Source organism: Lagopus muta, chromosome 13 (genome assembly GCF_023343835.1).
Source record: "Lagopus muta isolate bLagMut1 chromosome 13, bLagMut1 primary, whole genome shotgun sequence".
Taxonomy (NCBI): domain Eukaryota; kingdom Metazoa; phylum Chordata; class Aves; order Galliformes; family Phasianidae; genus Lagopus; species Lagopus muta.
In genome coordinates this window covers 12,520,016-12,532,999 of record NC_064445.1, presented here as the reverse complement: position 1 = coordinate 12,532,999, position 12,984 = coordinate 12,520,016, and the positions used below count along the sequence as shown (strand labels likewise).

At 38.1% G+C, this 12,984-nt stretch overlaps 1 long non-coding RNA gene across 1 annotated transcript in view; it reads left to right on the top strand.

The window, feature by feature from the left end:
- The first annotated feature begins 550 nt into the window (after positions 1–550).
- LOC125699714 (uncharacterized) overlaps positions 551–12,984 on the top strand; it is a 97,393-nt gene continuing 84,959 nt past the window's right edge. The window contains exons 1-2 of the long non-coding RNA XR_007379660.1: positions 551–801; positions 4,939–5,084. This is a non-coding gene — a long non-coding RNA (uncharacterized LOC125699714). The remainder of the gene's footprint in view (positions 802–4,938; positions 5,085–12,984) is intronic.

Here is a 12,984-nt window from a genome sequence, read left to right as displayed (position 1 = left end):
ATCCCAGGCAAATACCCCTCTTGTTCTCCCTTTCCCCAACAGCATTCCCCCTCCTTCTGCAGCCAGGGAAAGAAGACAACGATAGGTACAAATTAATGCTTTCTCCTATTTGCTTTTATTATTATTTTTTTTAATTATTTTTATTATTTTATAGTGCTGCTGCACTATGTTTCCTTCTTTTAGCTTCACAAAGTTTGGAAACCTGGGCAAGAACTGACTGCCATTGCCATTTTAGCTTTAAGGACCTTTCACTACACTCACACGTTAAAGGTTTGTTTGCTTTAAGAAAACATTTGCCCTCATTAAATAGGAATGTATGAAATCTGGTGTCAATAAGCTTAATTGGTATGTAGGCTTGATTGGATTTGGGGAAGAGGTGTAGATATTGCCTCCTGCTGTACTTTGTAAAGAAGCCTGGCAGGGTGGCCTCAGTGGAGAGAGCTCTTAAGCAGCAATCTAAGGTGTGTGAGTAAAATCCTTGGATGGGGGCTGAAAGGAAAAGTACAATTAGCAGTGGTCTTTTACTGGGTCTGGTGGTAGTCAGCTCTGATACACTGAAACATGGTGGAGGAAGAACAGCTGGTGGATCTGGGTGGAGAAGCTTGTGTTGTGAAAGAGGGGAGGTGTTCTGGCATAATTTGGGATTTTGGGGGAGGGGCTTGTCAGCTACAATGGAGAGTCTTGGTTCTTGCTGGTATGGTTCAGCCTTCCTAGGAAGACACTTCAATGTGTGTTTGATTAAGATGAAAACAGGCAGAACAAGTGGAAAATAACAGCACATCTCAAAGAAAGTTCCAGTGGGTAAGAGCTGTTAGTTGGCTTCGCGTAGAATGTCTGGACTAAGTAATCTTTTTAGGGGTTAGGAAAGGGGGTATAAATGTACACTTCAGGGTATGAAAAGTTAAAGGGTAGTACAGCTGGTAAAAAATTAAAATTGATGCATTTGCCTCTATAAATGCAGAATGTTTGCCAGAACTCTGCAGTTGGATTAAACTCAAAGCATATGTTTTCTGACTGCAGGATTATCCTACACTGGGCGGCATCCATCAGCTCTGCTTTCTCTTCAGCAGAACAGCTGAAGTTCTGCAAAGCACCAGGCTACAGCTGAGCCATTCTTGCACCTCTTTCAGCTCAGTCCTTAAACCACCTCTTTCCCTTTTTATCCTCTTCTTTCCCTTCTTTATTTCTTCCTTTTTCCCCCTAATGGCTTTCTTTCTAATGCCTTCTCTTGATTACTTTGTCTCTGAGAAATGACTCCATCATACCTGTCTCCATTGCCTGTGCATTTCTTCTTAAAATCTGCTTTACCAAAATTGTCCCTTGTTCCAGCAGACCTGTGTCTGTTCACTTTGGGTAAGGCTGTTTCCAGTGACTTTGAAACTTCCAGTATTTTATCTACCAGCTTCTGTACAGTATATTTGTTATTTCTCAGAGTTTTCTGCCAAAAAAAAAAAAAAAAAGGCAGAAAAGTACAGCATAACTGGGAGCTATTTCAATGACTGTGAGATGAAGACTGCTGTGCGAGGTAGTACAGCTACAGTTGCGTGTAGTAGAAGGTACGATATTTTAATCACCCAAAAATCATCATTTTTGAATCAGGGGAGGCTGAAGATCCAAGGGTAGAAAAAAATGCACAACTAGAAATTAATTATTATAATTCAGTTGATGGGGAAAAAAAAATCTTAATGTGTGCGTTTTCACAATTTAGGGTGCCCTTCCGAGTAACTGTCGCTCCATTTGTCTTGATCAGTCAGGCAGGTTAATACCACCTGAGACTCTCTAGAACACAGGAACACAAATACTCCAGAAAAGAATCACAGCAGACAGGTTGCACATCTAGCAGCTCCCAGACAGTTTGCTGTCATGCAGAAGTTTCAGATTGTGCATTGTTAATTCTAGGTCTGCAAAGCTGAATGAACCAAGCCTCGCTTTACTGCTTGGTGGCTTGATTAAGGCAGGATCCCAAATTGAGTACTGAGTAAGACAGCAGTGTGAAGAACTGAAGAGTGAAGCTAGAAAGGAATGAAGAGAGAGATTAGAAATCCAAGGAAAAAATTAACAAAGGAGCCCTGGGAACTACAAGGAAAACCTGAAGTGCTGACCAGGTGAAGAACTCCCAGAAGTCTTGTTGCATGAATAATGATACTAGCAGTGTGGCCAGTTTTCAATATTGAGTATTCTGCAGTGCAGGCCTTCTTCATAGATATACATGATACCTAATTGGCCTGGAAGCTGAGTACATTGGAGACTGATTGCCAAGGGCAGGGTGTGGACTGCTGGAATCTATCTGCAGGAGGTGGAAAGAAACCAGAAAGCAGGAAAAAACTGGGAGGAGAAGGCATGAGGATGACCAAAAAGGGAATGGCAAAAGGGTTCTGTAAGAAACAGAGCAGAAAGCAAGATTGGAAACTGTGTGTGATTAATCTAATTGCTTTTTTCTCTTTGTGTTGTGGAAACTTGACTTTGTAAACTGAATTTCACCAAAGAAATATCTGGTTTGTATTATCAAACTTGCTTCCATATGGAGACAAGTTAGATCAAAGGTCAACGTGTCAACATTGTTTTATTCTTTTAAGAGCCATCATGTTATAATGCTTTATTTGATATCTCCCGTAACCTTTTCTTCATTATACAAGGTCATATCCTAAGGTAATGCCTCTTATTTTATTGTGTTGGCACGTGGCGCCAGAGGTGGGTGTTGGTGGTATGGCAGTAGAGGTTAAAACTTCCCACCAATATCCTGTTACGTTTTGTTGCTGTGTGTGACAGATGGCAGCAGAGGGGCAGTGTGACACAATAACATCTGACATGGAAGTACGTATGGAGCAAAGGGGTGGAACTGAATTCCAGTGTGGAGAAAGTGGCATCCATTGCCATTTATTGGCGCTTGCTGAATGTTTATGGAGGCCAAGCAGTGGGTGTGAACGCAGTGAGGAATGGGTGGTGCATTTCATCAATAATACCATCATAGCAGCTGTGAAACAATGGGTCATTTCCACTGGTGCAGATTTTTACGAGCGTAGCGTGCAGGCACTCATTCATCACTGGAAAAAATGCATAGCTAATGGTGGTGACTATATTGGAAAATAGTGTTTTGTAGCTGTGAATTTGCTGTAATAAATGGTGTTACTGTGCTCTTTGTATCTGTTGTAGTTTCCATGTAAATAGACAGGAGGCATTAATTTTGGAGTGGCCAATGTAAAAGATTAATTCAGCCTTTGGGAATTGCAGGGTTCTAACTTGCTTATTTTGCAAAAAAGCATTTGTTACTACATCGGGAAAGCTTGACTGGCTTGTAAGGGGGGAATTCTTCCTAATAAATAGTCCTTCTGGGTAGAGGGTGCCTCTGGAAATGAGAAATTTTCTGAGAACTATGCAAGTCAGAATTGCAAGAAGCACCTTGCACTTCCTGCTTTGTGAATATATTCTAAATCAGAAAAACAAATTTTAATCTAAAAGTGATTTCTGAAATTCTGGAATTTAGGGAAGAAAATGTGTAATGGACAGTGTTATGGAGAAACTGAGACTTGAGAACAGGTACTATACTAATTTTACAGCCTGCCTGATATACCTCTGAGATTTTGCTGGACAGTCCTTTCTGAAACTGTCGAAAGGAAGGGGAAGACTTTTCTTACTTCTATCGGTTTCTCATCCATGTAATTACATGGATCTCACGGGATTTGCTCTTATTTTCTCCATCCAGGAAAGAAATAGACCCATAATATGCAACAAGTCTGCTTCCTTCCTTCAGTTCTCTTTGTCAGACATTAAGAAAGATAATTGGAAAGAGCACTCAAACAAAAGAGTGCAAGTCATGTTCCAACTTTCGGGAGAAAATGAATGGAGCTTCTCTGATAGGAGCTGTAATAAGAGATGTTTCATAGAGGATGGGTGGCAGAAGGTGGGACATTCACTCTGCCAGGTTTTGATTTACACGTGAACACAATGTTGAGGCACCTGTTGAGAGCTGAAAGCTTTTCTAGAGATTTTGGTGCTAATTGTCACCTCGCAGCTGGAGGATTATGTGTAACCTGAGCATTTAGCACTGAAGTTCTTACAGCAGCCTTCATAGGTATTGAAGGGAAAAGTTCCTTTTTCTTTTTCCTGCAGTTAGTACCACAAAATGGTGTTTTGTAAGTTAGTCTTTAATTGCTGAGATGCCTTTTCAAGAAAGAGGGCCTACGGTCTGCAAGTAAAGCCACGGCAATGCCCAGAGATTGTTTTCACTTCAAGTGTAACTGTAATTCTACTGAATACTGTACAGTGTGTGCAGCTGAGTCAAATCTCTTGTTCTCTTGCAGTAGAATAGTCCATGTTGGGTTTTTTGTGTATTCTTAAAATATTTTTCTATTGTATGAATGTACTTAACCTAAATGGATCTTCTGTTACCTGGAATGAAATATAGATGGTAGAACAGGTAAGTTTGTTTTATGCCTGCATAAAACTCCATTCGCTTCACTGAGCCATAGTGGGATCAGTGCAGTTTAATACTGTGTGAGTTCATCCTTTTTCCTTGTCATGAGAACTACAGTTTAATGGAGAGTTATAGTACTAGCCTTTTATGTTACCTACAGACAAGCAATTGGAAGCATCACTAAAATCATCATATTTGGCTGATGTATGAATGGCTGTAAGTCATGGAACTGTACTCCTGAAACCTGCTTCTCCTTCGTTTACTCTTAATCAGAACTAACTGTGGAAATTTATCGAAGTTTATATTAAAAAAGTAAGGGTCATACATGACAAATTAATTCAGTGTAAATCTAGGTTTTCCAATTTACATTCATGCAAGTCAAAAAGAAAAAAAAAAAAAAAAGGATTTTAGTTGCATATATCTCTTGCTCCTAGCTTGAACACTGCAATCTTTTTCCTCCCTTTTCAGGATTTCAAAGGGAAATTATCCCACAGCATTCACTAACACTGAATTCTCTTATCTAGGTTCACACATAGTTAAGAAGAGGCGATTTCTATGGTAAAGAACTAGGTGTTTTCTTCACATGTGCTGCTGGGAAAATGGTAACACCTGAAGATATAGAAGGCAGAACAAAAACCTCCTACGTGCTTCAGCTACGGCTTCTACAAAGGTAAGATTGAAAACTTTTGTCAGAATTGAAAAAGTGAAGAGCTTGTCTTGAATATTGCATCGAAAGAGCCCTAATTTTGCTTTCTTTTCTGTTTGCGATATTCAATTGTGGAATTCATTACCTGTAATTGACACCCAGCAAGCTTTAAACAACTTCCTTGAAAATGCAACTGTCTTAGTGCTCTTGTTCTGTAATTTCTAATGGATTATGTGCAGCTTGTGACACAAGTAGATGTACTTTCACTAAGCATGTAAAATGGAGTGTTCTTCAGTGACACAGTGATGACTCATAATGAAAAAATCGTTTCTGTACAGTAATTGCATCAACTTCTGTATTATTTTAACTTATCACTGTTGCTACTAAAAAAGATATGTACAATTGCAACATTTTAAAAAGACAGTTGCTTGTATTAGAAGCTGCTAATCAATAGGACTGGAAATACTTAAACTTTACTATTTCTGAACAATTGTCTCACTTTGAAAAATAGAAATAAAAAAAACCAACAAAAAATAGAGTGGTGAAAGGAAATCATCTTGTTGAAGAAATGTAAAAGTAACAATTTGGCAGGCCACTTTGGGTGATGTCATTCTACAGAATGTGTTAAAGTCTGTTATTTTACAGCAGAAACTGATTTCTCAAGGCAGGCAGAGTCTATGGGCACTTAGTGTTGCTCTCAACTTTAGCCAGCCAAGATCTGTGCTTTTTTACACCTCATTTGATGGTAATAAACCATGCACGCTTTCAAATGCAGGACCTGGAGGCTTTTTTCATATACAAATTCATACACAACTCGTATTTCGTTTGTGTGCGTGTTTGAAATCTTTGCACGCTATTCATTGTGTGGGTTTATCTCTTGGCTGAGGATGTGCTCACTGCTGGTGTTCAATATGCGTTACCTTCTGGAGCTGGTTCTGGCAGATAAGAACACTGACAATAGCACTACCTTTGGGAGGCAGAGTTACGTTCTTTTTCTACCCTGCCGATTCCTCGTGAGGTGGCAGTTCCTTACTGTGTCTCTCAAGAGGCTTGCTAATATTTAGTCAATAGAATGTCCAAGTAGCTGCACATCACTGTACATTTGCTTCTTCATGATTGAAAATAGGTCTCAACCCTGAACGTTGTCACCTTGAGTGTGTTACCTTCAGTAAATTGCAAAGAGCTTTCCTGTATTTAAGGCATTTAGTAGTAAAAAAAATTAGGTTCTCTTGAAATTATCTAAAAGGGCACATGAATTAGGTGCTTGTTGGAGGGTTTAAGGATTGCCCAGTTTAAGAGCAAGTAAATTTAGCTCACCTGTGTGCTGAGGGAAGACAGTGTTTGTATTTGTTACATTTATGTAACTACCTTTATTATAACATCTTCTGTGTCCAATTTATTTGGACTGTTGACCCTAATTGTGTAGTATAAATACTTCAAAATAAAATTGTAAATATTACAGCTGGTAACAGGGAATTCTCAGGGCCTGATCCTGTCCTTCACTACGCTATAGAAATTTTGTGGGCTGCTAATGGAATAACGTGAATAACGTCTCTTGTGATAAATTAAACACTATTAGTCTCTATTAGATACTATTAAACACTAGAGTATTTTAAAGAAAAAATGCTGCTTGTGTTTCATGTACAATATTTTCCCCTCTGTATTTTAGTTCCAGCAAGAATTACCACTGCAATGGCTAGAGCTAAATTATTGTTTCTAGGAGTATATTAAAATAACATAAAATTTCTCAAGGTCCCAAGGTTTTCTGTCTTGTCACTAAGTTTATTTTTCTCATTTTTGTGTACTAGCATGGAAGTATTGCTTTGGAAATCAGTGTTGCAGGGGCTTTGCTACATCCACTAAGGAAAATCTGTTTTAATAACATTCAGAGTAGTCCATGACAGCTTCTTAAGTTTTGCTAAGTTTTTGTTAACATAATGATTATAGTTTTTCCAAGTTCAGCAAGTGTTTTTTTACTATAAAAATTACTTAATGTAATGGTGTCTGTTGTTGCTGTTTGCCTGATGCGTCCCATTGGGAGACCCTTCTGGTTGCTTTAAACTTTGTCAAAGATGAACTATTTAGGTTGAGGTTTTCTATATTAATTACCCATCCAATCTGATTTTTGATTGATTTATTAAGTTTAAGTCAAAACATTTCTGCCAGTTCTGGGAAGAAGGTTAAAGAAAAATGTTATTTTTCAGTGCTACCGGATGAGAGCATTTTTTTTTCCTTTTGTTTGTGTTTTTGTTTTTAAGTTGTAGTGGTTCTTTGTTTTGGTGTAGAAAGCTGATGTTTGCTTTTCTGTTAGTGATGCATCTTTTCCTACTGAGTGAAAATCTACTGACACTTGGCCATGTTACAAGAAGTTGGAAAAACTCATTTAACACATGCCCAGTAGGGACTCCCCCGAGTTTATGGCTTGAAATCACTGTACATACCTTCATAACCTCTCAATGCAAACATAATTTGGCAATAATGAAAGATTCAGGCTTTATAAAATGCAATGCAAACTTTATCTGATTCTGTTTCAAAGTAGTTATCAATGATCTTTATTGGTACCAATGATCTTTATTGGCTGTGTAATATTTGAAATCCTTTTCAGTTGATGAAGGTATGATCTCTCAAGAAAAGTCACGGCCAGCAGGCAGAGTTTCCACTGTCATGATAGTGCTCACTGGCTATTATAATCAAAATAGAAGTTCAGGGCCCCACGCTTTGTGTTGCACAAGTACGTTCACTTTTAGATGTAATTAATTTTAGCAAGCCTTAGTTAACAAAATGCAAATGCATTGTTTATATTTCGACTGGACTTTCCTAATAAAAAAAAATAACGCATGTGTATTTGAAATATAAAGTACTTAGTGCCTAGCTGCAGCACATCAGCTACAGCAATAAGCTTAATGGATATTCCTGTTATTATTTTATTTTGTGGTTTTTTGTGTCTGTATGGTCATGTATATGTACAGCTGTGTTTGGATGTTTAAATGCCTCCTTGAAATATAGTCTACCTTCTGTAAATTATCTAAGTAGCAGCTGCTGTCTGCTGTGCAAGCCAGGCATTGTGGGGTAGGGTAAAATTCTTCCCATTTCTCCACGAGGCATAATTTTATTAGGCTCTACTGTAAATCATAGGGAAGCCTGCTGAGTGTGCTCTGCTGTTATGATTTTTGGGTTATTGCAGCACAGAAGAAGGATTATTATTTTTTTTTTCTTTAAGATCAAGGCTTTCAAAGCTCAAATGTAATGAGTTATTTATGTGTGAACTGGTAGTAAGAAGAGGTGCTCGCACCGATTAGTTGGAAGTACCTAGTGACTGCTCACTAACAAAGAGTCAGTTAAATACATAAGTGTCCTAAGACAACCTCATGAATGTAATAGGTAGTTGCACTAAAAGCAGGAAAGCAAACACTTGTTTTTCTACAGGGAAAACTGTAGTCTACTGACCGTGGAAATGTGAATAGCATGGAAATATCTGAGCAGAACAGTGAACAAGGTAATTCACGTTTACTGTGGGGAAAAGATATGCACAGAGACTATGCTAGTGTGTGGCTATTGCAATCTAAGTTGCATTCTTCTTCCCATGCAGAAGTCTACCAGTGCTTTAAAATGCTGTGTTATCCATGTTCTCCCTCTAACCTGCAGAAGAAACTACAGGTTTTCTTCTTTCTGGAGGCCTTTCAATTTTACGATGCAAGGTATTTCAGGGGCAGAGACCATATCTTACTGCTTTTATGAGTCATTTAGCCCATTTTTGGATGCTTGACAGATAATAATGTGTTTGATTGCATCATGTGATATACCAGGTCTGTAAGAAAACAGAACTTCAGCTCTGTAATGAGGTCTTAAGTTTGATTTACTGTTTACTCTTTTGACAGCAGATGCTAGCCAGAATACAGATCATTTAAATTCTATGAACTGACTGAGCCAAAGGCAATAGAAAACCAAGTACCATCAGCGTGCATCTGATTGTTCATACAATGTAACGCTGTCTAGATTTTCATCATTAGTGTTCCAGGAGTAAACACAAAGTACTGGATAGAAGAAAATCTGGACAAATTTCAGCTGGAAAATATTCATAGTATCTGGATATTCTATAGAATAAAATGTCAATAGTTGTCATTTTGCAATTGTTCTGCTACAATCTGTATTTCCCAGTTGTTCAACTCTACTGTAATTTGCAAAACCAGAACTTTTTTGTCTTAATTTTTTTTTCCCACCCCTTGTAGTTTGTTCTTGTGTGGGCTTTGGAAAGCCGTAGTTGTGGAAACACCACCAGATTAACTCCTAACAGAAAAAAAAATTGAGCTGAGAACTAAAGAGACATTCACTTTTTCACTTAAAAAAATAGAGTATCTGTTTTATTTTTATACTCTGTTATTAACTTACCCATTGAGGCGAATTGAGTATGATTCTGAAAGTGAATGCGCTGCTGGGATGGCATTAACCAAGCCTGGAGGCACTGCATTCAGTCTAAACAGTACAGGAGGAGTACTGTGTTCTTTTTCCTCCCGAGGGACCTGTTGGTATAGAAAAGACAGTTTTTTGGCATGTATTAAGTCAAGTAAATTTGTTCCATTGTTGCATGTCATATGATCAATGAATCAAACAATTTTCACACAAGGTATAAAATGCCTTTGTTTAAACTCTTGTGAAGGACACAACACAACATGTTTTGTCTCACTGTTGTAGCAGGGCTGCCATAGCTTAATCAGTTTGGGTAAGTGCTTCAGAACTGAAGCCCGCTCATTAGTTTCAAACAGTAAAAGACAGTTTTCTTTGAGTGGACTAATGCTCCAGAGACAAAAGCTAGCACTCAGGTTGATGCTAACATCGCTATTCCTTCCAGAAGATATTGCAAAGACTCTCCTTCAGGATCAGGAATACGACTGAGTTTCTGTAGTTTATCGGCTTGCTCTCATTTGGCTGAGCCATTGCAATGAAGGAGTACATGCTTGAATGCTGTCCCAAACAATTGTTGAAAGGTATGGGGATGGCTTTTGGCAGCAGGTCTCTTGTAGGAAACTGAATATGAGAGCAGAACTTTAGAAGCCTTTCCAAACATAGACGTGCAAAACAAAGGCACGTGGTGTGTAAATATGGGTAGTGGAATGTTATTTTTTTGAAGACTTTTCAGACAGTGAAAACAAGGCAGAAGAGAAATGAGAGGAACATCAGAAAGGAAACAATAGACATAAAAAGCATAAAAGCTCTGTTAGCAAGGGAAGGCTGAGAAAGAAGGAATAAATAATTTGGAATGAGTGCTACCTAGAAAAGGACTGGTAAACAGGAAACTACTGTTTTGATTCCTGCAGCATGTGGATCACTTGACTTTATATGATCTTTGCAAATGGGGACAGATGCAGTAAAAATACTAGGCTCTGTCATCCATCTACTATCTTGAGGCATTCAAATATCTAAGATCCTGAAGTCTGCCAACATATTCAGGTCAGAGAGGAGAGATGGCAGTTGAGAGATGTTTGAGGAGCTCAAAAAAATGTCCAATAAGTATTGTGGCTAAATCTGGAGTTTTCATAAGAAGAAATAGAATAATGAGTAAAGTTTTCCTAGAAAGGGCCAAAAAATGCTTATAGTACTATCTGGATAGATGATGAAGTCCAGATGTGAAGCAGAATGTGATAAGTTTGGATGGATTTGTGGCTCCTCCTGCTAAAAAGAAGTTCAGTGAAACACAGACTAGGAAAGCTCTGAGATTTCTCAGAAGAGATAACTTTGTCAAGGTGTTAAGAAAGGAAAAGAACTTGAGTGAAATCAGACGTTTATTGAATTCTTCTCTTTGGAAATCCCTGCATTGCTTTTAAATAAGTCCTAGTAATGCAGTAACATAAAACTGTCTTAATGTAATGATTCTATTCTGTATCATATCTCAGTTAAGCAACTGGACTGGTCAACCAAGTCAAGCAATACTGCTGAATCTATTCAGTGAAAAGGCTTGTGCCACCAAGGTGGTAATGCAAGCACTGAATACGGGTTTTGGGTCAGGCACCAATTTTGGTGTAGCTAAATACTAGGAAGGAAAAGTGGGAAACCAGCTGATTGGGTGTGATCCAATATATTGCAGCTTGAGATCTTCCACTTTTATGATCTAACTTTCTGGACAATAGGTGTCCAAGTGTAGTTGCTCAGTTGTGATTGAATTTGCAGGAGAAAACCAGAAATGTCCCCAGGAAAGAAAATTAAAGGTTGCTGTGATGGAACTAGGAAACCACTTTTGTATGGTGATTTACAGAAATAAAACAGGTCATGAAAATGAGGAAGTGTCAGTGATGCAAAAAAACTGGGGGGAACAATTCAGTTTGATGCTTGCCTTGTGGAAAAAATTGGTCTTCAAGAACATGTAAAAAATACAGTGTGAAGAGGAGCAAAGCATCATAAGCATGCTGCCCTCTTTCAGCTCAAGGAACAGACAGCAATGAAAGTTGGCCAGACATGACCAACTCACAGATTCAAGCATTAAAATCTCTTGTCATGTTGGTCAAATGAAGGAATTGTGATGTGTAGATGACTGGGTGTTATTTAGTTTAGTGATTGTCTTTTTCTAGCTGATAATTTGTAGCGCTTCGAAGGGCACAAGGCATAATAATAGCATTTAAACTGTTGCTTCTGATGAAACATTAAAGGGAATATCTGAATCTCATTTTAAAACCTGGAGTAATAGCTCTGAAAGTTCAAATGCTTTCCATTCTAATTGAAAAACTCAGCAGTTTCCAAATTTCAGGTCAGTTCTTGGATCAATAGTACGTTATCAGAAAGCTTGTCCAGAGGTTTTATGTTGAGTTGTGTAAGGTGCAGGAATAAGCTTACCAAAACAATTATTAATTCCAGTAAGTATTATTACTATTACCTAAAATATATTGGGGGGGGGGGGGAGGGGGAAAAAAAAAACCCCACATTTTTAGGGTAATCTAGGAAGATTCAGATAACTGTCTTATTTGGTTATTTATATTGTGTGTCAAAATTCCCTAGGCAGTACTGGCAACTTTTTCCATGTATCTGTGTACATACTCAACCTGTTCTTTACTTTTCCTTTCTAACTACATGTTTCTTGCTGTTATAACAGCTCTACACATGTAGACCATAGGTCACTGTGAGCTGCTAGGATAATGCTCTCCATATGTCAAGACGTTTGCAAAGAAACAGATTTGAAACACTTTCGGACTGGAGATTTCTGAAATCTCTTTGACTGCAACCACACAAGTGCTGGATTAATGGCCAGGTCACTTTAATCATTTTCAGTACATCGCTTCTCAGGTAGAAACCAAGAAGCAGGTAAAATTGTGTCTTCACTGAAGCTGTGACAGGGATTACAGTGTTTTAAGCAGTGTTGGTACCTGCTTCTTGCTAATGGTAGTATCTTAATTTGTAGTTCCTGCCAGGACTTGGTCTCATATATTTTCTGACCACATCTGTTCAAAACCAGTGGACTAGCTGGCAAAGGAGTAGAAATTCTTTCGACAGCTCTTTGAATAAGGATCAGCTACTTTTAATTTACCGTTGAGTAAATACATTTACACGGCATTACCACAGCACAGGTGATGTACCCTGAAGGTTCATAACCCAGTTTACCCTGCACTAACATGCTCGTATATCCGCATTTTAATTTTATGGTAGCCACTTTATTATGTGAATCAGCTGTAATTAGCATTAAGAATACATTTATATCATATAAGGGAAACAAACCCTATTTTAAGAAATTTTTTTCTAGGTTATATATTATTATGGTGAAACAAACAATTCTGTAACCTCCTCTGGGTGCTTAGCAAACAACATTTCTAATTAAACAAGTTTTGCTCACTCCATATTCTCCTTTGTATTACACAAGTTGTTGGAGCAGAAAACGGTTATTAAAGCCAGGAACGTGCCTAATAACTGGTGTGATAGAAAAGCAAATTGGTAGCTCAGT